Genomic DNA, 23,950 nt, shown 5'->3' on the forward strand with positions numbered 1-23,950 from the left:
GATACTACTGTGATTTAGAAATAAAGCATATACTCAAATGACAATTTGATTTATTTTATTCTTTTTACATCTATTACCAGAATCAAAGCATGTGAAATACACTCATGTGCATATACATACAAACAGACTTGCATTTTTTTTTTTTTAAATTAAAAATAGTTGTTTGAACAACCTGCACCTGGATGCAACAGACCAGTGGGGGAAAGTGAGCTCTCTCACTTCTCTGTCTGCTTTCACACCCATTTATCTGCCTTCCCCATGCAGCACTTCCCCACTGTGAAGCATCAGCTCCAACCTTATTGCTTCAATAAACTGAGCAGTGCAGACTGGCACAGAGTTGTGAAGGTTCAGCCAGCTAAAGTTTGCTTTTCTCCTTTAGATCTTCTTCCTATATAGAGAAAAGCAGCTTTAAAGCCTTAGAAATTGTGCAAGATGCTTATTTGAACATAAAATATAAAGGTGGTTTCCAGAGGAAATCAATGTTGTGACTTGGGTATTAGTGCATGTAAGCATTTCAAAATTACCAGGTTTCACATGCTTCACATCAAGCTCAGCTTATCATTCTAATCAGCTGAATGCCTCACAGTACAGACTGCAACACTAAAGTACAGCTCAGCAGATGAGCACCACATAGAAGTATGGTGGAAGGGACAGAATGGCTACCACAAGAGTATTGTGACAGCTTGACAGGTGATATATCTGCTTTGCACGCTGCATGACACAGACTAGCATAGCAACCTGGTGCTTAGCTCTCTTATTATTGCCTTACTTCTCTAGCTCCGAGTTCCATTTCCCATAGCAGATTTACTCTTCATCAGCATACAGGAGGCACCAGATTTTTCTCAGGGAAGCTCATGGGACAAGGAGCTCCCACACTAAGATGCAGGCTAGCAGCTCCAAATACCTGATTTTTAATACCTCCAAAGGGATTTTACTCAAGAAACAAATAAGTAGATGAACTGTTTTCTTGCCCAAATATATTTTTTGTCTTTATTCTAAACCATTTCTACAAGGCTTAACCAGTCCATTTCCTTCCTGTCACCTACTGTGGAAAGCTACTCAAGAAGCCAGGTTGGATAATCAGAAAAAAAATTATTCTCAAAAAGAGCGATGATGCAGTGGCATGAGATGCCCAGGGAGGTGGTGCAGCCACTGTGCCTGTAGATGTTCAAGAACCACAGAGATGTGGCACTGAGGGACACAGTGGGATTGGGGGGAGGGGAAGGGTGGGAAGAAGGTGTGTTGGGTTTGGTGATCTTAGAGGTCTTTTCCAACCTTAAAGATCCTATAGTTCTTTATGACCGCATTGTCAGTGGTCATTCATATCAGGTGTTCCTCTGCCTTTCCAATTTCTATCAAAAATTAATAAAAATTTATTTCATCTTGCAATTAAGCGCTGGGCTTATTAATCCCATTTTTCTTAGTTTTTCTTCTTTCATGGAAAACCTCCCAGGAATTTGTTGGTACCTTGTCCACTGTCTTAACACAGAGGATCTTCACAAAGCTTATTTCTTGTTGCCCGATGCTAGAAGTTGGTTAACCACATCACAAGTGCTGGTGATGGCTCGGCACCAAAGTTTAAGGGTTTTATACCTGTTGCAATCCCACAGCTCTCATCCATTGATTAATTTGTGGCAATTACTTGGTAGTAATTCTGTAGCAGGGTAGTTGCTGCAACCAAGCTTCAAAGCTTTTAACAGCTCAAGTCAAGGGAATGCTCTTACTGCTCACTGCCAGCAACTCTGAATCTACCATAATTCTCTTCTCCAATTTAAGTGAGAAGTAGTTCTTTAGGGCAATATCTTATTCCCCATGTGCATCATGGGTTTCAAGTCTCTCTAGCACACACTACATAATGAAAAAGTTTTACTGAATATGAATGTTCTGAACTGTCACTGTAAAACATACAGAACGTCAGACTTCCCTGCATATATGACAATATGACACCAACAGCAAGTTACAGCCACAAGTTACAGTTACTGTAAGAGAAGGAAGGAACTGGATGTTCTGAGTATGATAGGTTTTTACAGCAGGTAAGCAAACCAATCTCTAGCAGTAGTACCATTACCATAGGTGATGCAGCCACTGACATGCAGCTGTTGCAGCCTTTTACAGTTCTGCACACACTCTGAGAGAAAAACACAAGTGCTGTTGTATAAAAGCATGCCAAAGAGGGGGCATGTAACACGTCAGGAACAAACACAGGCAGAGACAAAGTGCAAAAGAGTTGGTTGAATAAAATTCTGTCAGTGGTCAACATGCATTCTTCTGGCAGAAATTCCATTGCATTTGACATTTTCTCCTCCCACTATGTTAATACATTATTCCGGTTTGTTTCTGATGAAGAATAAGAATTGCATTTAGTTCCCAGAAACTGCTTTAAAGTACTGAAAAGAACTTTCCTCCACCCAAAGTTAAAAATCTAAGCTCGTTGCTTAATTTTCTAATTGAGAAGCAAATTGACTTCCAAAGGCAGTGATATAGCATGTACTGTTGGCTTCAAAATGAGCACCAAAGCATCCATTCTAACATAACAGAGGAGAGCTTAATTCTACTAGGATGCAATGATGGTATTTTTAAAAGATATTTCTACCTTTCTCTCCTGCCACATATTTCACTTCATGGTTCAGTGCCTCAGAGACATTTTTCCTCAAGAACAAAACAATCTTGCCTTGAGCAACCACTAGAAAATCTCCCTTTTTGCTCCCCAAGAGAAAGAAAACTCTCATGAAATAGAGTTGTAACACCACAGAAAACCACATTTGCCTAAAAACAGAGCCTCATGCACGCTGTTTGCCTCTGGAATTTATTTCTACTGTAAGGGCAAAAGATGAGTGGTCATCTCCCGACTATATCTCAAACACCTGAAACTATCATAAGCTTTCTCCTCTTTCTACATTTATTTCTCAGCAATGACTGCTCCTTTACTGCTGAACACAAACTTTAACATGCTGTCTTCCCATCTCTAAATTCCACCTGCTATCCTAAGTGGTTTCAGACAGATCACAGATTAGTATGAAGCAGCTTTCCAACCCAAAGCAGATTTTCTGCAGCACCTAAATAAGCTTTAGCACCTCTACTTTACCCACCCTGTCCCAGCTTCTCCTTAATGAATGAGCTTATTCAATTGTACATCACCAGCTTCTGTGAGAAATGCTGTTCCTCCTGCACTGATTTGTTTTTCTTTCCCATGCTCATCACCAAGGGATACGAGGCAATGGGTAGGGAGCTGGGGGTGACCAAGGTCACAAGTAATAGGTCCGCTCCTACCTGAGGGGTAGTTAGGACCAAGTTTAAGGACTCAGGGGTTCATGCTAAGCTCATTTCCCAGCATGTAATTAGATGTATGCATGAGATTTTCAATCAAATTTAGTTTCATTACGTTCATGAGATTTCGCCCTATAGACAACAATATGATTGGACATTAAGGAACTACTGTAGAGGACAGGCAATTATAGAAAAGTCTTACCTCCGGTAGATCCTTCCTGCTAGTAAAAATCTAGATTATTGAGAGCCATTCTCTCACAGTTTTACTACTAAAGAAAAAAAGCCAATAAGCCATCATGCTTCGCTTGCTTCAGAACACTGAGGGTCAAGGCTTGTTTTACAGACCTCATTTGCAAAGAAAATTTACTGATTTCTAGTACTAAGAACACATAGGCCAAATGAATGATTCCATTGCCTAATTTGCTCTTACCTGGCAGGAGAAATATTTCAAGTGTGGCCTCACGTGTACACGTGAAGCTCGCCAATGACAGTCTTGACAGAAACAGCAGCACTGAGAGATAATGCAGCATATGTGATTGAGGAGGTTAAAACCAAGTCAGCCATTAAATACTGAGCCAACTATTTTTCAAGGTAGGACTCATAGGCAGAAGAAAAAAAGGGGGGATGCTTTAAAATTGAATTTCCTATGCCATCTTGATTTATCTTATTTTGAAAGGGTGGGGAAGCAGTCATCACTGGATGCAAGGGTAGCAGGGAGATAATTTATTCTCTCTCCTTGGCTGAATGCCCAAAACTGACTGAAAGGATCACATCCACAATGGAAAGAAAAATATTTAAAATTATCAGAACACTACTGATCATCAAGTGCTTTGTAGGACTCATACTGAGTTACACCATTACATTCTGAGAAGATTAATTTAGAGAGAAAACCATCTAGGAATCTGTAGAAACGCTGCAATACCTTATCAGAAAAGGAAACAAAAAATAAGCCACTCATCATTACAGATGGCTTTCAGAGCAGATTGTCAAGACCTGTCTCATGCAAGAGGTACCAGAAGAGAATCAGAGAGCACCAACAAGGGAAAACACTACTCAGGAGGCAGAAGAGCATTTTGGGGACACACAGGAGCTATGCAATCACACTGGTTCAGCACCAAGAGAAACCTCCTTTTAATGCCACTTACACTAACAAATACTGCCAGGAAAGCTATAACAAAACAGTGACTAAAACCCTGGTCAAGCACACCCTGTAGTGAGGTCAAAGTGCTGATGGCCCTCAGAAATAATTTAACACCTCCAAGATTCTCTCATCTAGTAGTAGCACCCTTTTTCCATCTTTGCTCTTCAGTGCTCCTTTTTTGGCTTCGCTCACATTAACAGCCTTGCTTATGGTAACTCATACTACTTTGTTCTTAAAAAGCCTACCCAAAAGACAAGAATGCAATATCTAAACTGAAAAATCAAATTAGAGAAGTAGTTTAACTGTACAGAAACTACCCCTGTTATCCAGAATGAATAGGACAAGAAACAGGAAGCAGCCAAATGCACGGTGTGAGGACTATCAGGTCTTCAGCACCACAGTCTTCCAAATGCACAGCAAGGCATGTGTCTATGATTCAAATTAGTTCATTTGGGTTTTGCTTGTTTTATGGATGTCCATGCTGACTTTAAGTGGAATTGCTTACAACTGCAACATGCACAGCTTACTTCCAAAAAGTCTATGTACTGCCATGCCTCCAGCTTGTGGAAGAAGTGCTTCCAGCTCAGTAAGTAATAGAGGTTGAAATTGCAACATATTACCTCATTAAAATTTTACAGCAAGTGCTAAGAAAGGCAGCAAAGACTTAAAAATGAGAACATGATCCCACTGACCCCATTTCTTCTCTCTCCTCTGCAAATATCCTTGCTTCCTTTTGACTACCAAGACCATTGCAGTGCAGTTTATCTACCCTATAGAAGTTATTATTTTTCAGTTTTTCATTAAATAACAAACTACAATTTCATATGGAAAAAATACTAGGACTTAACAGCTAGAGTACTCTTCCAAGTTTTCTTTTTTTTTAATGCCTACACTACTTGTTGTTTTAACATCTGCATGTTGTTTATATTTTGTCTATATAATAAATGCTTTATAAGCATTGCCTAGATACTGCAACAACTGCACAGACAATTCACACATCTCATCTGGCTTCCTAGTATCTAGTGTATGGTGCTAAGTCAGCCCTTATCTAAGGGAGGACAACATTAACAATAAATCTATCTCAAGGTGCAAGGAGTTGTCTTCCACATTATTCAAACAAAACAACCTGATACGCTTACGACCATTTGCTTCTCATGCACTACAATCTGTGTATCATCATAGAAAGGCTTGGGTTGAAAAGGACCACAATGATCATCCAGTTTCAACCCCCCTGCTACAAGTATTTTAATCATTATTTTCTTAAAAATGGACACCAATTTACATCATTCATTTAACCTTGTTTTTCCAAAGCACTTGACTAAGATGTGCAATAATGATTGCATAGGAAAGAATAACTTTGTAGTTGAGTCTAAACACAAATGATTGCTTCTTGTTCAGTAGTGGTAGAAAGGTGCCTTGAAGTAAGCCACCGCTCCTTAAAAATCTAGGTGCGTGTCATTATTCATTAAATAAGCACTTTCTACATTATTTCCTCTATCAAGGAATCTGATTCAATAGCAAAGACTCGCTGCTTTGAAATTGGGAAAGTACAGATGTGTTGTCAGCCTGACCTTGATCTCCTGAAACCTAGTTAGCTGCCTTGTTGCGTGCTTGCCCTGAAATTTCAGGCTGGTAACTTGCAATGCACTTCATTACAAGGGCAGTTTACAGCAAACTGAACTACGTTTTGCAAACAGAACTGCCCATGCTCACTGGTCTAAACAGAACCTCTGCAAAGACCATCTTCATTTTCCCCAGGGAGGCTTTCCTGCATGAGTGTTGTGGCAGTAACTATTTCAAGACCAAAATAATTACCATGGGCTACACTTGTATCATAGAATGGGCTGGATTGAAAAGGACCGCAGTGCTCAAGTTTCAACCCCCCTGCTATGTGCAGGGTCGCCAACCAGGCTGCCCAGAGCCACATCCAGCCTGGCCTTGAATGCCTCCAGGGATGGGGCGGCCACAACCTCCTTGGGCAACCTGTTGCAGTGTGTCACCACCCTCTGGGTGAAAAACTTCCTCCTAATATCTAACCCAAACCTCCCCTGTCTCAGTTGTATCTTGCAAGTTGTTTACTTTTCAGGTGTTACTTTGAATTCAGAGTGCAGTAGTCTACTTTGTCTGTTCTGCAACACTACTTCCTATTTAGAGCTGAGCTTCTCAAGGAGTTTCTCATCTTCATAAGTTATCTGAATTGCACATTTCTATAGCTTCTGCGTGAGCTGCAGTTGTTTCTTCCTCCCAGGGTTTTCATTATGCATTCAGAAGTATCCTTAAACATTTTTAACATGCAACTTAAATATTGAGCAGAGAGTTTTGGCTGATTAAAGGTGAAGCAAACAGTTTGATACTGTATAGGTGCACCACATGAAACACTGAAGTGGTAAGTAAACTTTGAATTTTCCTTGGAAAGCATACATTTTCAGCAGGACAGCAGATGTCTTAAGGGCTGGACCCTTGGGCAAAGCATATACTACAGAAGTGTCTATGAATTGAAACATACTTTTACAAAGAGACAGTATAAAACAAACATGTGAATGTCATCAGGGAGTTACTGCATGGTCCTGGAGTGGAATTTGACTTAACGCTTTCTTACTTAGAAAACAAGGGAAGGAAGAGCTTTATAGACCAAGGCTTTGCAAATTTCAGTTTAAGAATACATTTTCCATCGCATTTATGTCAGCTCATTAATACAAACACTTCACATGTTTTTCAAAGAAAACGCTTATATAACCAGATACCTAAGACACAAGACATACCTCCTAATCTCAGCAGTTTCAAAACCAGCACTAAGTTGACCAGAAGCTGGTTTGCGTGAAGCAGTGCACACCAATGGGCTGCAGCAGCCCTGAGCCCTTCAACCCAACAGAACATCCCCACAGCTCCGGTTTGCTTCAGATGTTTGAGCACACACATTTTCCATTAAAAGAAAAAAAAAGAAAAAGAAAGAAAGAAAAACTGTGGGGAAAAGGCTTGTCTAGCCCTTATCTCACCAATTAGGGCACAAGGCCACAACAGGAGATCCCACTTCAAAGCCCTGATGTCCCAAGAACTTAGCCCAGCCCTCCCCAAAGGCTACAGGCTGCTCACCCTGTTTAATTAAACATCTCGGGGGGGGGGGGGGGGGGGGGGAAACAGACAAAAAAAAAAAATCTTTTTCAAGATTATTCTGCCTCATTATAGGATTGATTTGAGCAAAAACAAAAATGACTTCCATCATCTGTATTCTCACTGAGTAACACTGGAGGTGGTACAGTACAACCAATTGTACAGGAGTTTACTATAACTTTTTAAGCAGTTGCATATGCAAGTTCCAAAACACCCCTGGTGATTTGCTTTCCCATAAAAGCAGGGGATTCTGCAGCACTACTAGGAGATCTCACTATGTACCAGACAGCCTTACATAAAAATATGTGCAGGCTGACTGGAGGCCAGTGTAATGAACTGCACTGCAGCAGCTGCTCCCTTCCACACTGTATTAAGTATTAATATAAATAGTTTAGATTCAGTGCTCCTATTTTAATAAACCACCAAAATATAAACATGCGAAGGTCTTCACAGTCTACAGCAGAGACTGCAGTATCCCTTGCCAGAGGGGAAGATGAACCACAATTTATGCAAGAAAAGAAACTGGGAGCAAACCCCCACAATGGGTAAGCAGAAACAAAACCCCAGCTCTTTTGGGAACGTACTGATTGCACTCCAGTCAGTGGAGCATTCCCTGCTTGGAGCTGTTGTTAAAAAGACAACAAATCAGTTTCAATCAGTCATCTGGTGTCAATGCTCTGGAATCTCTTTTTCAAAGAGAGATAGCTCCTGTGGTAAGCTCTTTTAGATACACATCATTTATTGCACACTCATTTTCCTCAAAGTGAAAGCATAGGAGAGCAACGTCAAATCTAGAGTCCACCAAATTCTCAAGTAAAGATGACTACGCTGGAGCCCTAACAGCAGCACCCAAGTTTTTGGCAAGTGGAGAGTTACTGAGCCTGCTGATTGCAATGGAAACAGGCATCAGCAGGGGAAACTGATCAGGAAGCAGCAAGCAAAGGGCAGAGGATGTCTCAAAATGGAGAGGCTTCTCAAGAAAACTGTCAGTTTTATCTCTCTAGTAGAGGCTGGTGGACAGAATGAAGAAAATTGGGAAAGCTCCTCAATTGCCATCTCACATTAGAGTCTTCAGAAAAAGATGCTTCAAAATCTGCTGAAGATGGAATAACACATTGAAGATACTTAATGAAGTTTTAGTATTATTCTTTAGGTATTTAATCCTACAAGCCCTACACTGCTACCAATAGCTGGTGTTGACCATGCCCATTCCCTGCACAAACTGCATTTCTAGCGTCACACACAAGGAAGCACCAAGGTGACAGTCAGCTCTTTCCACAGCTATGCACTGAGCAAGGCAATCCTCATAGATAAGTTAAAAGGAAACATGGATCCTGTCAAATAAACCCAAAAATGCTATTACATTAGCTGCATAAGCGAACCCTTCTCCTGCAAAGCCCTGAGTTCTGGGTCCTACAGAGCTTAACATGCTTACCCTGGTCCCTGCCTACACAAAGGGGCTCTCACAAGCACATACAGCATCCTAGTAAGTGTTTGGTTTACTCTCAAAAAAGCATCTTAGTTAGAAACTGCCAAGGAACTGATTCCCTATAGGTCTCACAGCACAACATGAGTTTCGGCCTCCTTGGGCTCCTGACAAATGCCACATCCCTATTTGAACAGAAATCAGATTCCCATGGCTGAGCTGCAGACAAACACATTTCACATTTAATGGTCTTCTTTGCCAGCTTGCTGGAATTCTAATTAAAGCAACAGAGCTGCTCCACTGAGAGGCACGTGCTGAATGCTATCACAGAGCTCCTGAGATAAGGGAAGCCTCAGCAAAGGTTAATGACAGCATTAATTTGACTTTTTCTGTTAAATAAAGAACAGGTCATTAAAATCTTAAACAGGTGGCAGGCTTGGCAGCTCTACAGCATGTGGGCTCTAGACAGATTTATCTTGTCTTTCATTTTAAAACATTTATGTGAACATATTTGCTGAGTTAAATTATCTTGTTCACAAATGCACCCCATTCAAGGCTGCTACTATATCTGTTACGTTGATCAAATTATATTGTAAAAATGTTAGCACCCATTCTGACAATTGTCATCTCATATTTATAACTTGGGGACTTCCCTCATTAGTTACCTATTGCAATTGTAATTTCTACATCAGCATCACCAATACATAAAAGCAGCCAGACAACTCACTCAATGCAACCAGACTCAACACACACTGAGAGCACGTTATGAAACTATTCCAATGCTGAGAGCCTTAAGAAGAGTTTCTATCCATGATCACTTCACTGTAAGCCTTCTTTCTTCCCCCCTAAGGAAGAGATGAAGATGAACTGCTAAGATATTATTCTCCTCAAGGGGATCAAGTAGATGTTCTTCTTCAAATGCACATTTGCGCTGCAATTCAGTAACCTCCCCTGCTGAATGGAAGATAAAGGCTTGTGTTCCCATCTATGCAAAGATTTAAAAAGCACTAAGAAGAGCTAAGAATAAAGAAACGACTTCCAAACAAATTAATTTATCATCTAGGAAAACCAAAGTGTCAAGCATTCCTATGTGATGCTTGGTATGCAGCCCTGCTGGCTGAGTTTCAATGCATTTTAACTGACACAGCTGCTTGGTAACAAATATTCAAGACATAGTTGGCCAAGAGGCCTTTAAATCTGCCAATCAAACAAGTGACAGCCACCATCCACCTCATGAAATTCTTGTCTCTATTATTAAATGGAAACAGCCTCAAGGGTGGGGCACAGGCTTATGTACAGACACTAGCAAGATTTTTAGGTTTCTGCTGTGCATTATTATTGGTACCATGTGAGCATCAGCCTGTCCAGGTCACCACCGTGCAATGTTTCCTGTGCAATGAATATACAATAAAGGGACATTTGATAGGATAAGCACTAGCAGCCTCACGTTGTACCAGGGGAGGTTCAGGTTGGATATTATGAAACGTTTATTCTTAGAAAGAGTGGTGATGCACCAGCACAGACAGCCCAAGGAGGTGGTGAAGTCACCATCCCTGGAAGTACTTAGGAACTGTGGAGGTGAGGCACAGAGGGACGAGGTCAGTGGGCAAGGTAGGGGTGGATTATTAGCTTGGATTGGATCATCTTAGTGGTCTTTGCAACCTTAGTGATTCTATGACAAGCAGGCAGTGGATATCAAAGTAGGACAATAGGGAAGTGTTCAAAGTTTAGATTGGGCCAGTCTTGGCAACATCAAAACACTTCGGAAGTCACTTCAAATTGAACCCCGTGCAGCCAATTTTATGTGCTTTACTACCTGCGTTGCACCTGGGTAACCAGATCCAGCTCCTGCAGCTAACTACAGAGCTATTTGGCATCCAACCGCCCACTGGGACAGCAAAGCCTGACAGCTGCCCTTGGCTGCAGCTATGAAAGCGGAAGAGCCCCAGTCCAATTGCCAATCCTGCCCTCCTCCAGGATGCAGCTTTGCTGTGCATGGCTGTGCTACAGCCATTTCTCCTAGGTGTGCCAAGCATAAGTCTGCCAGGGCTTGGAGCTAAAGTCATAGAATGGCTTGGGTTGGAAGGGACCTCAAAGATCTGGCTCCAACAACTGGGCCCCAGTGGGCTTCATTCCTCACTTCTGTCACATTCCCACATTGCCGACTGCTTGAGCAAGAAAGTCTATTATGGAAACATTTTCCGACTGACAGCTGAGGAGCAAAGAGGATTTCAAGAACGCAGCTTGAGGTCATTCAGCCTGCATCCACCACACAAGCAATTGCCTGGCAGAGAACTAGCAAAGCCTCCCTGTAGCAGCAAGGGTGTTGTACACACTGCTCGCTCGGCTGCAAATACTGCTTTCATCCCCGAGGTAATGGACTTAAAGGAGGCTATTCTTAAGTACTAATAGGCTAAAGAGAACTCAATTATCGTCATTTAAATACTAACGAGGCTCTCCTGTGAGTTTTTCATTATGTTACTTGAGGAACCATGAAGCACTTGTACCAGATCCAAGTAAATAAAGGGAAGGGAGACAAAAGTCACCACTATGAGCCTTTTTAATAGACACAGACCACCTATAGCGTGGAAATTCCCTTCAAACAGGAAAAGAAAGCCATCATTAAAAAGCCCACCACAACACAGAGCAGTGTGCAAGGGGCAAGCTGTAGACAAAACCAATTATCACTTAACTGCTCAGCAACCCTAACAGGAATTATTACAGCATTATCATTATTTAGTGAAGTGTTCTCTATCTTATGCTCCAAGTGCTGCTTCCCTCAGCCACCCACTGCTGACCTGGTATCATGATTAGTTAATGCACAAGAACTCCCTCCTGACAAGATCAAGCGATTACCCGAGATTACAAGGACCAGACCCAGTTATCAGCTTGTCACCCTCACCTTGCATTGAGAGGGAAGTCTTTGTGAAGCTGCCCACCTTCCACACTGGCTACAAGAAACTCATTACTGCAAGCATCCAATCACACATACCTCTAAAGGTTCTGCAAACGCTGGAAGGTGAGAATACTTTTGTGGCAAAGGCAAGGATCTGGCACTACCTCACCAATTTTCCTTAGCTATCCAGCTTACTTGGCTGTGTTCATCCTCTCCTAGAGCTAAGTCTTAAGAAACACATTAAATGACCTACACACAAATACTTCATATCTGTACTATCTGCTCCCTGTTATTCCATTTACTGTTAATTTAGGAATAAGTATAATTTAGGAATAAGTAGATACAATTTTACTTGTCCTTAAGATGATTACAGCTCTCCTCATATCACATCCAGCAGCTACAGCACAGCTCCCAGATACTCTGCTTCAGCAAACAGTGTTATCCCTAAGCACAGCCACAGCATACCCATTTCCCCCTTCTGACATGCCTTCACACACCTACTGACCACAGCAAAAGCAATGCCCGTGCTTCTTTATAGCACCATTAAGCACAGCCAAGCTCCAACTGTATTCAGATCTGTGTTTGGAAGGAGCTTTTTATGAAGGCCACTTCTACTGCTGTGAGCATGGATGATAAAAGTCAGACAGCAATGAATAATGGCAGTTTGCGTGCAGTCTCTCCCACTATGACACATTGCCCTTGATCCTCTGCTGTCACAGGAAGCTTAATGCCCTTTTTTCATTGCAAAATTCATTCTACAGTCTTCTACAGAAGATCCAATCTGAGACATCGCTGGCACAACTTACAGATAGGCATTTTCAAAATAGTTTAATCTTCTTTTTAAAAACTCTATTCAAAACAATATCTCTACCAGCTTACAATCACATTGTGCTCCTCACTGTTTATCCAAAACTAACTGTGGATAATTGGAAAACATCTCAAAATTGCCAACATCAGCTTTTCCTTTTGGGATACTCAGTCTCTGCCCACAGAAGATTGCAAAGCTTTTGCATCCTGTGCACACCCGTGGTCTTAGTCCTCCACCACCAAGCAGATTTAGAAGCTCATAACTGCCTATTATCTAATATTTTTGGAAAACAGATCCCTCTACCTTGAGAGCACCTCAGGAAGGGAGCTGCACAGTAGCTACACTGCTTACCCATGGTAGGGCAAGGAGCTAGACTTTGCACAGCTGAGGAAAAAGAGCTGGGAAGGCAAACAAGTACTTGTACCTTCCCATACATAACTATTGTCACCTGCACTCAGCTCTGCACCTGCTGCTCTTGCCACAGCTCCTTCACTGGTGCACAGCCAGCTAGGTTGACATGCCTCATGTAGACTCCATCTCCACATCAATACAACCCAAGCTGTGCCCTTTTTGCTCCCAAGTTCCTTGAAAAAGGGAAAAGTATTAGCAGAAATCCCCAGATTTCTGCTACTTCATCATGAGCACTCTGCCTGGTACACACTCCTGCTGGGGGACTGATCTCAGTCATTACAGCCTTTTTTATGTCACCCAACATAACAAGTGAAGCTGCTGTTCAGAACTTACTCTGTTTTTGTGCCAGGCAGGACATTCCCAGGCACCCACCTGGGGAGCCCTGAGGACATGCTGCTGGTTCCCCACTTGGCAAGGAACACCATGGTCTGTCCTAAGCCATGCCTTGCTGCCAGGAGCCCAGAGCAGTACATATCCATCCGTGACCAACTTTTTCATTTTAAATAAATTAAAAACCCAGGGTCTGCTCCTGTAAGGGGGCTTAAGGTACTTTTCACTAATGTAACAATCGCTACTGCGAATGAAGTAGCCTAAAATGAAAGTGACTGCAGCTTTTTCTTTTTAAACAATTCATCGCCACTCAGAGAAAGAAACTAAAAATGTTAGCTATTCTACAAGACACAGAATAAGGTATTTAAATACATTCAGAAAATGAGTATAATGCATTTAAGAAAACTGTGCCTAGAGTTGGTGAAATGATGGAAGGTCAGTTGTCTCTCAGGGAAAGCAAAGAACTATGTATTTCTCACAACACCTCTGGGCTGTGCTTATGTTTCTCATTTGCACACAGCAGCAGTAGGCCTAAGACTTCCTCAGGTCGCCTTTCCCTGCTTGCCTTCAGATTCACACTGCTGTCAGCACCTCCAGTTTCTTAGTCTACAGTCCCCTAGACACTGTCAAGCACTTTTTCATCCCAACAGTCATGACACGCATGTGAGAAGCCTGTACATGTACTCATCCAATAGCCTCACAGCTTAGGCATCTCCTTTGCTTTCACTGCAAACCAGCAAGACTAAAGCACAGAATTGTAGAAGCACAGAATGGATCAGGTTAAAAATGACCTTAAATCCCACTCAGTCTCAACTCCCTGCTGTGGGCTAGTTGCCACCCACCAGACAAGGCTGCCCAGACTTTGAAAGCCTCTGAGGATGGGGCATTCACCCCCATTCTCTTCGTGCTGCCCAAAACTGCACTAAGTTTTCAGATCTTTTCCAGGTTCTGCACCTCAAATGTCTTACCACAGAAACTCTGGTTTTCTTGGTGAGAGCCCACAAAAATGCACTGAATTCATCTGGAAAGCAGGGTGTGTGCTGGGAGCTTCAAAGCATCTTGCAATCCTACACTTCACATAGAAAGTCAAAAGATTCATCTTGAACTTAGTTGCATTAAATTACATCATCACCTTCAACATTTTCTTTTTAAAGAATCTTTTAAGTGTTAGCTCTTCTTTTTGAGAGGCTTGCCAAAAGACTATCTTTTCTTGTCCCACCTCCAGCTCAGCTTCACTGCTGCCCCAATCCCAAGCACACCAAAGCCATCTCTACATCTCTTTCCAACAGTTCCTTCCCCTCTCTTCTAAACCTCACAAGAGAAGGGCAGGCAATAATGCTCTCCCTTCTCCAGGTGACACAGCTGCAACCCTAGAGCTCTGCATCAGCAGTCCTCACAGGCAGGGTTTCCAAATTTCAGAGATAACTGCACCAATAAGGAGATCTCCTGAAATGGTTTAGGTCACTAAACAATTCCTTAACGCAATGTCACCTTTGGGTCAGGTGAGACAAGGAGGTCACCTACCTGTATGCATTCTTACAGTCAGCTCTTGCAAAGCAGATGGCCACAGCTTTTTGTTCAGGACTGCCACACACTGCTGCTGGGCACACAGCTCCCAAGTCATCTGTGCAGACAGTCAGCAGCCACATCTGCTACTCCACCTTTTCACTGACTACACACACAGAGGAATGTCACGTGGAACAATTTTTCTCTAGATAGCATCCACCCTATACAAAAAGCCATTATGCTCTTCCTAAATGTTTGTGGCACACAGGGGATCTGCTGGACACAGTTCACAGAAGAATAGTTGATTTTTTTTCTTTTTATTTGCCTTTAGCTATTTTCATTCTCCAGCAGCTTCTTGTTCGGTTGCTGGCATCACCACTGATGAATAAGAATCATATGTACTGTTGTAACATCTCAGAAATCCTTCGGCATTTTGTTGCCTAGTTTTTGTTCTATTGTCCAACACCAACCTAAAAGCATCTACACGCTGAGACTTGGAGAGCACTCTGCAAGAAAGCCGCTTTGTCCCTGTGCTATCCGCAGAGCAGATCTTCCTGAGTTCCACTGCAAACTGCCTAAGGTTTAAAAAACAATAGTGGCTACAGTTTTTTATGAAAAAAATTCTGCAAGGCAAACACTGAATTTAATGCTGTTTGTAGATGTAGGTTGTGTCTCACAAGCTGAGCAAGACAGAATAACACAAGAAAATAATTCACCTCTGAAGAAAACAGAGGATGTGAAGCATGGCAGTTAACAGATTAACAAACATCTTCACAGCTCCTTAGGTCCTCCAAGTTCAGCTCTGTCTCTTCCCACCTCTGAAATCCCTATCCTACTCACCAGCCACTCATTTTGTGCTCTTCCTTCCTCCTCCCCCCCCCCTTTTTTTTTTTTTTTTTTAAACTCTACAGTACCAATGTTTCTAATTCAGGCCTCTCTACCAATTCACCCTGCTTCCCAATGCCCCAGTGCTTACACTTGCCTCCAAACGCCCACAGCAAAACATTTAGGCTCCACATTGGAACAAAACAGTACTCTGCAGGCACACATAACCCCTCTCCAACTTCTCCCTGCTTGTAAGAGCAGCAGTAAACAAATACTTTGAACGTCACATCAGTATTTTCATCAGCATAGAAGTAACAGAAGTCCCAATGCTGTCAGAACGTGAAAAGCTGCAACAACTTAACCTAGAAGACCTTCATTCTGCTTAATTTAATACTTCACAGGAAATACTACTTCATTTAGCATCAGCATTTACTTAGCAAATCATCATATCAAGACAGTGCAAGAATACAGCAGTATTGTTAGCATAAGCCAAGAGTGGGCATCTTTGTTTTCCTACTTTGTGTTTGCTTGATGCCATCTGAATAGCTTAATTGGCTTACCTCACAATACTGAACTCTGATTTAGACATAAAACCAGCCCTTGGGGAACTCAGAGCAGTAAATGTAACCTGTTGACAGAGAAGAGAACAACTTCCCAGTGAAGAAAAGGGACATCAAAAGAGTCACTGTTCAGCCATTACCCTAAATAGGTTAAAACAATTGCTGCCCTGCACAGACATTTTTGAAATCAGGTGAAATCCATTCCTTGCAATCCAACACATCCATGAGAGACATCACCTAACTCAAAGGACCACAATGCACTGATTCTAAAACCCTAACATTGTCGTTGGAAGAAGTGCTGCATAATAAGATTTGGTATTGTTCTGATGGGGAAAAAGTCCACATCTCCTCAGCACAAGGTATGTGAACCCCAGCTGCATCTGGCTGAGAGCATCCCAATTCCTCACCTTACAAAAAGGTGGGATTCACTCTTGCCCTGGTACAAGCCAGCAGGAAGATAACACACTGTAAACATTTCTTCTTACTGTCGCATTATAAACCGCTGAAGATTTATTGCACCTTGTACCCCTCACCCCAGCTCAGGGTAACTTAAGCAAAAATGAGGCAATTGACCAGAAAATAAGCCAAAAACTTCAGTAAATCAGAAAGGCTGACACACAGAGGCTCTGTATGTTTTATTTTTCAGTCATGGTAGTACCTCTTTTTAATCAGATAGCACCAGTTATATAAATGACATTATATAAATACAGAAAGAAAATTAAGACACCTGGAATAACAATCAAACTCAGGAAGCAAAAGGAAAAAGATCTGTTGATATGAGACTTTTTAAATACGACAAATGTTTTATTGCCTAGACTGTGAATGAAATCTAATGCTTGACTTCTTCCAGACTAACTTGGTATGGTTGTTGGTATGAGAATTCACTTCAGCAGTTTGCTATTACATGCATCTTGCTAAGGCTCACTCCCACATAGCTTCCCATTGCTGGCAATGGAACTGAGGACAGAAGAGTTTTGGTAGCATACAGAAATTCACACATCTCCGTTTAAAGGAAATTAAGAGCTTTAGATGAACCTCACTTCTCCCCTCACTTCTTTTGCACCTTGCTGAAGGGGAGTTGAGAAGACAGAGCTGAATCACAACCTACAGATGAAAGCCAGCACAGCTGAGTGGTCACAGATGAGTCTTCTGAGATCCATAGCCTGCTCTAGTAAATGCCCATACATCAGCCTAATGAAGCATCAGCCTGTTACTTAAATCACAGACTTATGTCTGTTTTCCATCACCTGCCTGACAAACACACTGCAATCATGCTCAGTTCACATTGGTGGGCTTCCAAAACTCATGCCTGCGTCTATGGAAGTCCTCAGTACTACTTAATCACTTGTGGTCATTATTCAGAAGTTAGAAGCATTTGCTTTTTCTTGGAGACGCTGCACAATTACTCAGAGCAGGAGCCCTTTGTGGGCAGTTGCAGAGGCAATGAAGGATTTTAATGAGTTTTATTCTGCAGCCCAAGCACTAACAGAGAGCGCTTTTGTTAGTTCAACTTTTGTGCTCTAAGTCTGCTAAAAAGGATGTCCCTCCAGCACTGGACATTAATTTTAGCTGTTTCTGTTAGCATTCAGCCCTCAGCCCCCGTTCTGAGGCTGCCAACACAAACACCACCTGCAATGGCCATTCTCAGGAATTTGTTCTGTATGAAGGGATTTGAAATGTGTCCAAGCAAGTAAGGGTAGCATTTGGCAACCTAAAGGACGTAAGAAGCAACACTTTCAGGAAGCACTTTCTTCCCCCCACAGCATAGATGTTATACAGTGTGCCTTGATCCATGGTTTTAATGTCTTTGAGTTTGCATAGGATCCAGCTCACTTTTCATCACATACAGACAGAAGAGCATTTACACATCCCAGCTGCACAAGTCTGAGATCAGAGGATGTGAAAAAATGCTACTAAAAAGTTCTCTAGAATCAGTCCTTGGTTACTACAGCAACAGCTGTGAGAAAATGAGCAAGTACCTAGAATTCCTTGAAATATGACTTGCATTAGATAGTAGCACAAATTAATCTTCTGCACATCTTGAGCTCACTAAGTTAGAAGCTAACTACACCAGCTCCAGGTTTGGATCTGACCAAATTCCCTGAATCTGATCAGGCAGGCTTCAAAGCACATTACGAGTCATTATCTTAAGTGACCTCCTTAGTCAAGAACACGTAGCTTCTTCTGCTCCTCTCCTCCTAGCAGCTGAAACTTCTAGAGCAGATCACTGGTGTCCTAATGAACAACAGAAGGCATGCACTGTATGGGAGCTTGCAATAACCACTGGCACAATTAGCAATTCAGACCAGCCGTTTTTCAGAAGAGAAGTTGGTGTTAAGAAGATAATCAGCAACAATGACCACAGCCTAAGCTCAGGTGTACTTTTAACCAGCAGAAGTCATGAGCCCTCCTTATTCCTCTCCATGCAACCCCATCAGCCTGTTAAATACACACTCCTTAGCAGTCACCAGAAGAGCACTTGTCACCCAGCAGGAAACAGAGTGAAGTGGAAAGGAAAACTCCCTTCTCCTTCTGCTGCAGACCCTGCCACTTGGCAGAGGCTAAAAAAGCAGGGGCCAAGATGGTACACGCAAGACTAGAGAAGCAATTACAGACAGGCCAGCTCCCTCAAACCTGACCCCAGTAGGGAAGAGCAGCTTGGCCCCAGCTTGCCTATGAAACATACTGAAGCACAAAGATTTAATTTTGCTTCAGAACTCATAAGATTTCACACCCTATTGCAAGAAAGAATAGTTGGGGCAGTGCAGTGAAAATTTGGGATAAACAGACACGTTGGCCATTAAGAACTGAAATGAGGCAGTTGGCTAGTTTACATATTATTCAAGTGCCTCTCTTTTCTAACCTAGCAACAGCTGCCAACTAAGGCTAACTGCACAGTTTGTACAACACATGGTAGCACACTTGGGAGCTTTAGCTCTGAATACACACATGGGTCAGTGGTGCTATCATTCTCCATTGTTACCACAGGGGCATTCGTTTTTTTTTCTATTCTAAAAGTACTTCCTAAAAACTAATTTCCCAGCTTGGATTGAGTAAAGATACAAAAGTTTGGAAACATGTAGTTGGTTCCTGGTTCCCCAAATGGCTGTGGAAAAGGAACCGGAGCTGCAGTGCTCACACAAGCAGACAGACTCATCTTTTCATTATTCTCCTGACTTTCACAATTTTATTGGAACAGCAAAAATATGCTAAAAGCTAACATGCACAGAGAAGGCTGATGAAGGAGAAGTACTCACCAGGTTTTAGGTAACGGAGTAAACAAAAGTTCTATACAAAGTACAGGACTGAATGCTCCTTGCATTACACTCAACCCTAATAAAACATCTTCAAGGACGAAGTGAATATCTCTCAGCACCATTTAGGGCAAAGCACTCAGTAGAACTGTCTGAATTTGCCACAGAATATGTACCTCTGTACAGCACTTATTAGTGACACTCCTCTAATTAACACGGGGCTTACTGCTGAATGAGACACCTTTTTCTCTCTGTTAAAGTATTTAAGACTCCTATTGGGCCAAACCCAAGGCCTCAGGAGATTTTAGAAGTAATAAAATAGAACAAAGAACAACTACTGAAAGTTTAGCTCCACATTTTTGGTCTGAAATAAGCAGAGGGATTAAAGCTGGAATCTGATCACCTCCGAGCTGAGCACCTCAGTGAATGGGTTTGTGGATATTTGTCTCAGGCCAAGTACAGAAATTCAATCTTGCAGATGTGAGAAAAACCTTTCCCAAATAACAGTCATGGCATCAGAAATGCCCTGGTTTCAAAACACAGTCTTACCACACTAAACTCTTTTGTACAAAATTCCCATGAGTATCTACTGACAAGAACACATTACACCTTTAATTGCACTGATTCAAGTCACTGTGGTGAAAAGAAGCATGTGGCCAAATAAACTGCTGAAATCTGCAACAATAAGAGACCTACAAACTTCAGTGGAGACAGGTATTAGAAGTAGCAGAACTCTCTACTCTCTGCTAAGACTTATCCTTCAATAGCCACCTCTGCGTTCCAAAAGTTTCACTGCCAAAGTTCCAAGAGCCTGCTATAGTAATAAACCTGTGAAGCCATTCCCAGAAAACACATTAAAAGACCGACCCCAAGCAGTTTTGGAGCTCTCACTTCACTTTCAACATTAAACAGCCAATATGTCCATTTGCAGTGTGAAAGGAATGACTGTTCAGATCGTTTTACCAGCTACCACGCCAGGTCACACCTGGTTTTTTCCCAAGCAGAAAACAAGCACAGGAATATAGGAGATTCTGCCACTCAGATCACATAGAATGCAACTCTTCTAATCTGAAACTCATTCAGTCATAGTGTTAAGAAGTTAATTTCTTGATTTAAAACTTGAGGGATCGTATGATCACTGGAGACCAAGAATGACGCGAAAGGAAAAAAATGCACTTGCCCTAAATAGAAAGATGTGTTACATAGAAGCTTCTCTTCCTTCAGCTAAGTGTTTCAAAGGAAAAATCATCAGGAACACATGGCTAACACAAAAATCTGTTTCAAGTTTGCGTGACGCATACAAAGCTGAAATGAGCAGTACCTCTCTGCAAATCTGAAAGCAGTGAAGGAAAAGGAAAATATGGGAGAGTTTGTGTTCCAGACAACAGAACGGCAATGGCATAGGAAGAACAAGCAGGTGGGGGCTGCACGGAGCCCAAAACTAGCAGCTGCTCTGCTGCAACCTGCAGTGCAGACATATCCAGAAGCAAGTTGTTCATGGGCAGAGCACAATGGAGTAGAGGCAGAGCCTTTTAAAATAAGACCTACTCAGACATCTGAAAGTGGAGCCCCTTGCATGTTCGTTACTTCCTATTTTAGGTAAAATGCAGCAAAGCCAACTGGCAGTCTTTGGTAAGAACTGCTTCAGAGCATGTTACATGCATGCTGGCAGCTGACCATACTCTTGCAGAACACTAGGTCACCTGACTTTTTTTTTTTTTTAAAAGCCTCATGTAGGATTCAACTGGATCTCCTTGCATTCCATCCATGTGTTTAGTTACTCCTTAAGAGATAGTAGGAGGTCTTTGAGTGAGGCACACAAAGCCAACCAAGCATGTAGAGGTGTTGCTGCACATCATCCTCCCCCGTCACAACCAGAGGAGCTGCAGCTACGCTTCATGCAGTATCTATGGAGAATTGTTCTGCCTGCTGTGCTGCTCTTCACATTCACACAAAAGCTGGTTCCTGTGCATTTCCATTGACAAGGATTATGATAAGTAAAACTCTCCTTTTCCTTACTGGAAATCCTCTAGATAACAAGCACATAGTCATTTCTTGCAATGCCATTTTAAAATGCATGTACAATTAAGATTTCCCATATGCTTAGAAATGTTACCTATTCCTTTTTTACTTGTAAAAAAAGCATGATGTTCAATCTTTCATCATATCCAGTACTCACAGGTTTCCCTTTTGGGCAGACTCATTTTAGATTCCTGTAATTATTGTATTAATTTCTACTCAATACATTCACTGAAAGCTTTAAAAAAATCCAACTGAAATTTGTTGGCTGCTTCCTATTAATGCCACTAAATGGAATACACTGCCATTTTTTCTTTCCTCCACACAAATTGGATTAGATGAAAAGCACATACTTTGCTGGAAAGCAGTACTTTAAAGTATTCTGTTTGTACATCAGAGAGAATCTTTCCCTTACAGATGGTGGTTACCTGTACTTAAGATTCCAGCAGACAGTTACTCAGTTTCAATTAAAGACTGACTCACAAAATCACAGAATCATTAAGGTTGGAAAAGACTGCTAAGATCACCAATTCCATCTCACCATGCCCACTAACCATGTCCCTCAGCGCCACATCTCCATGGCTCTTGAACACCTCCAGGGACAGTGACTCCACCTCTTTTTATCTAGAGGACAAAAACTACAGGCCAAGTAGTTCAAGATGGTATATAAGCTGAATAAGATTAACATCAATTTTAAGGCCTACACCAAGTTTTTCCTGGAAGTCATTTTGAAGATCTTTAAGCTCTCTTCACACCTCAAATTTGAGTCCATAAACATGCAGGCTACTGTTGTAGACTAGCAACTAAACAGGTGCCTAAGCCACAAATGCTGTCTAGACCAAACTTGTCTATTCTTACTCATTTAGACATCAGTGATACTCCATCCATACAGGTTTGCTTCTAGAAACTCACTTCAAGTAAGACTGAGAGCTACAACAAGAAGGTAACATCTGGAAACTCCTTGCTGCTATTCACAAACCAGAGAAGTTAACCATGGGCAGAGGGGAAAGCGAGATATATGTTTTCACTAGCTGCACATAACATCTGTACTATGGAGGATACTAAATGCTGATTTTTTTTTCAGCCAGCCACATGTCAAGCTGGATAGCTGACCTTTAGATCTAGCTTAATAGTGGCTTTCTAAAACGTAACAGGCAGTCAGGAATAAAGTGACTACCAGAGGCAGCAGGTAAAAATCACCAAGGCAAAAATCCTATATCCTCTCCAAGAGGCAAAAATAACACGGAATAATCAGAAATATGATGTCTTCACATGTTATGGGCTTGCTCACCTCTTTCTTTTGTCTCCTGCAACTATATCTATTACTATCCACACCTGCATTTTCTGAAAAGTTCTGCCATCTTAGTCAGATTCTCCAAGATATTTCACAGATTTCAGAGCAAAAGACAACTGCTGTTCTTATCACTAAAATATTTCAAGGGTGAAATCGTGTTTGATGATAATAGGGAACAAATGAAAAGTCACCGACTTTGACTATAATAGCTGTGTATTCTTTTCCCTCTGCTTTCTTGCACAAGCACTGTGTGCCTGTAGGCAGCTGATACAGGTTGGCAGAGAGCTTACCTCACAGTTAAATTGAAGCCTATAAGAAACTGATACCAAAGTGCTAGTCAATGTACACACATACTCCAGTAATTGTTGCAGCTGCTTGTAATACTAACAGCATGTTATGGAAAGTCAAGAGTATTTACTGATAGTTTAGATATAAACCAATGGTATTTATTCTGTTAACTCCTGTCATACAGTCAATCTTAGATTAAAATCTGACATCTCATTTTTCCTCAAATTCAGTTCCATTCACATCTCCATCACTTCCAAACATACAAACATCACTGTGTAGTTTTTAGTACAGACTGGACAAAACCCAAGTCCCAAACACAGTGCAGACTGGTGTGAATTCAGTAGATACTTCAGAACCATAAGCTGTAATCTGAATTTCCCACATTCACATTAGGACTAGGAAGATAAACTCACTGGCTCACTGCCTACTCCTGCTCAAGTTCTCCTACTTTCTATAAATGCACAGTGTGTTTCTCAAGATGAGGAACCATAGCCCTGTGTCTGCTTCCAAGCACAACCAGCCAAAAACCAAAATACTAATTTCAATTCAGTTTGGGGGAAAATAAAAAAACCCATACACCTCATGAACTCTCTTCCCTTTTCTATTACATTATTGCCTAAATTAATCATATCTAGTAACAAATAAACCATTACTTGTCCTGAACACAAATCCAATAGTATGCTGCAGTATAATATTGACATAATGCTGCTCTCTACCTCCTAACAATATCTTCAGACACTGGAAATTGATCCTATCATTGACATCTTCTCTTTATGTCTCCACTGAAAGCACACCAGGGCTCCTAGAAGGTCAT

General features: G+C 41.6%; 1 protein-coding gene across 4 annotated transcripts in view; it reads right to left on the bottom strand.

Annotated features, from left to right (window-relative positions):
• ARHGAP24 (Rho GTPase activating protein 24) overlaps nt 1–23,950 on the bottom strand; it is a 204,312-nt gene that overhangs the window by 102,754 nt on the left and 77,608 nt on the right. The window lies entirely within an intron of this gene.

Source organism: Lagopus muta, chromosome 4 (assembly GCF_023343835.1).
Source record: "Lagopus muta isolate bLagMut1 chromosome 4, bLagMut1 primary, whole genome shotgun sequence".
Taxonomy (NCBI): Eukaryota; Metazoa; Chordata; class Aves; order Galliformes; family Phasianidae; genus Lagopus; species Lagopus muta.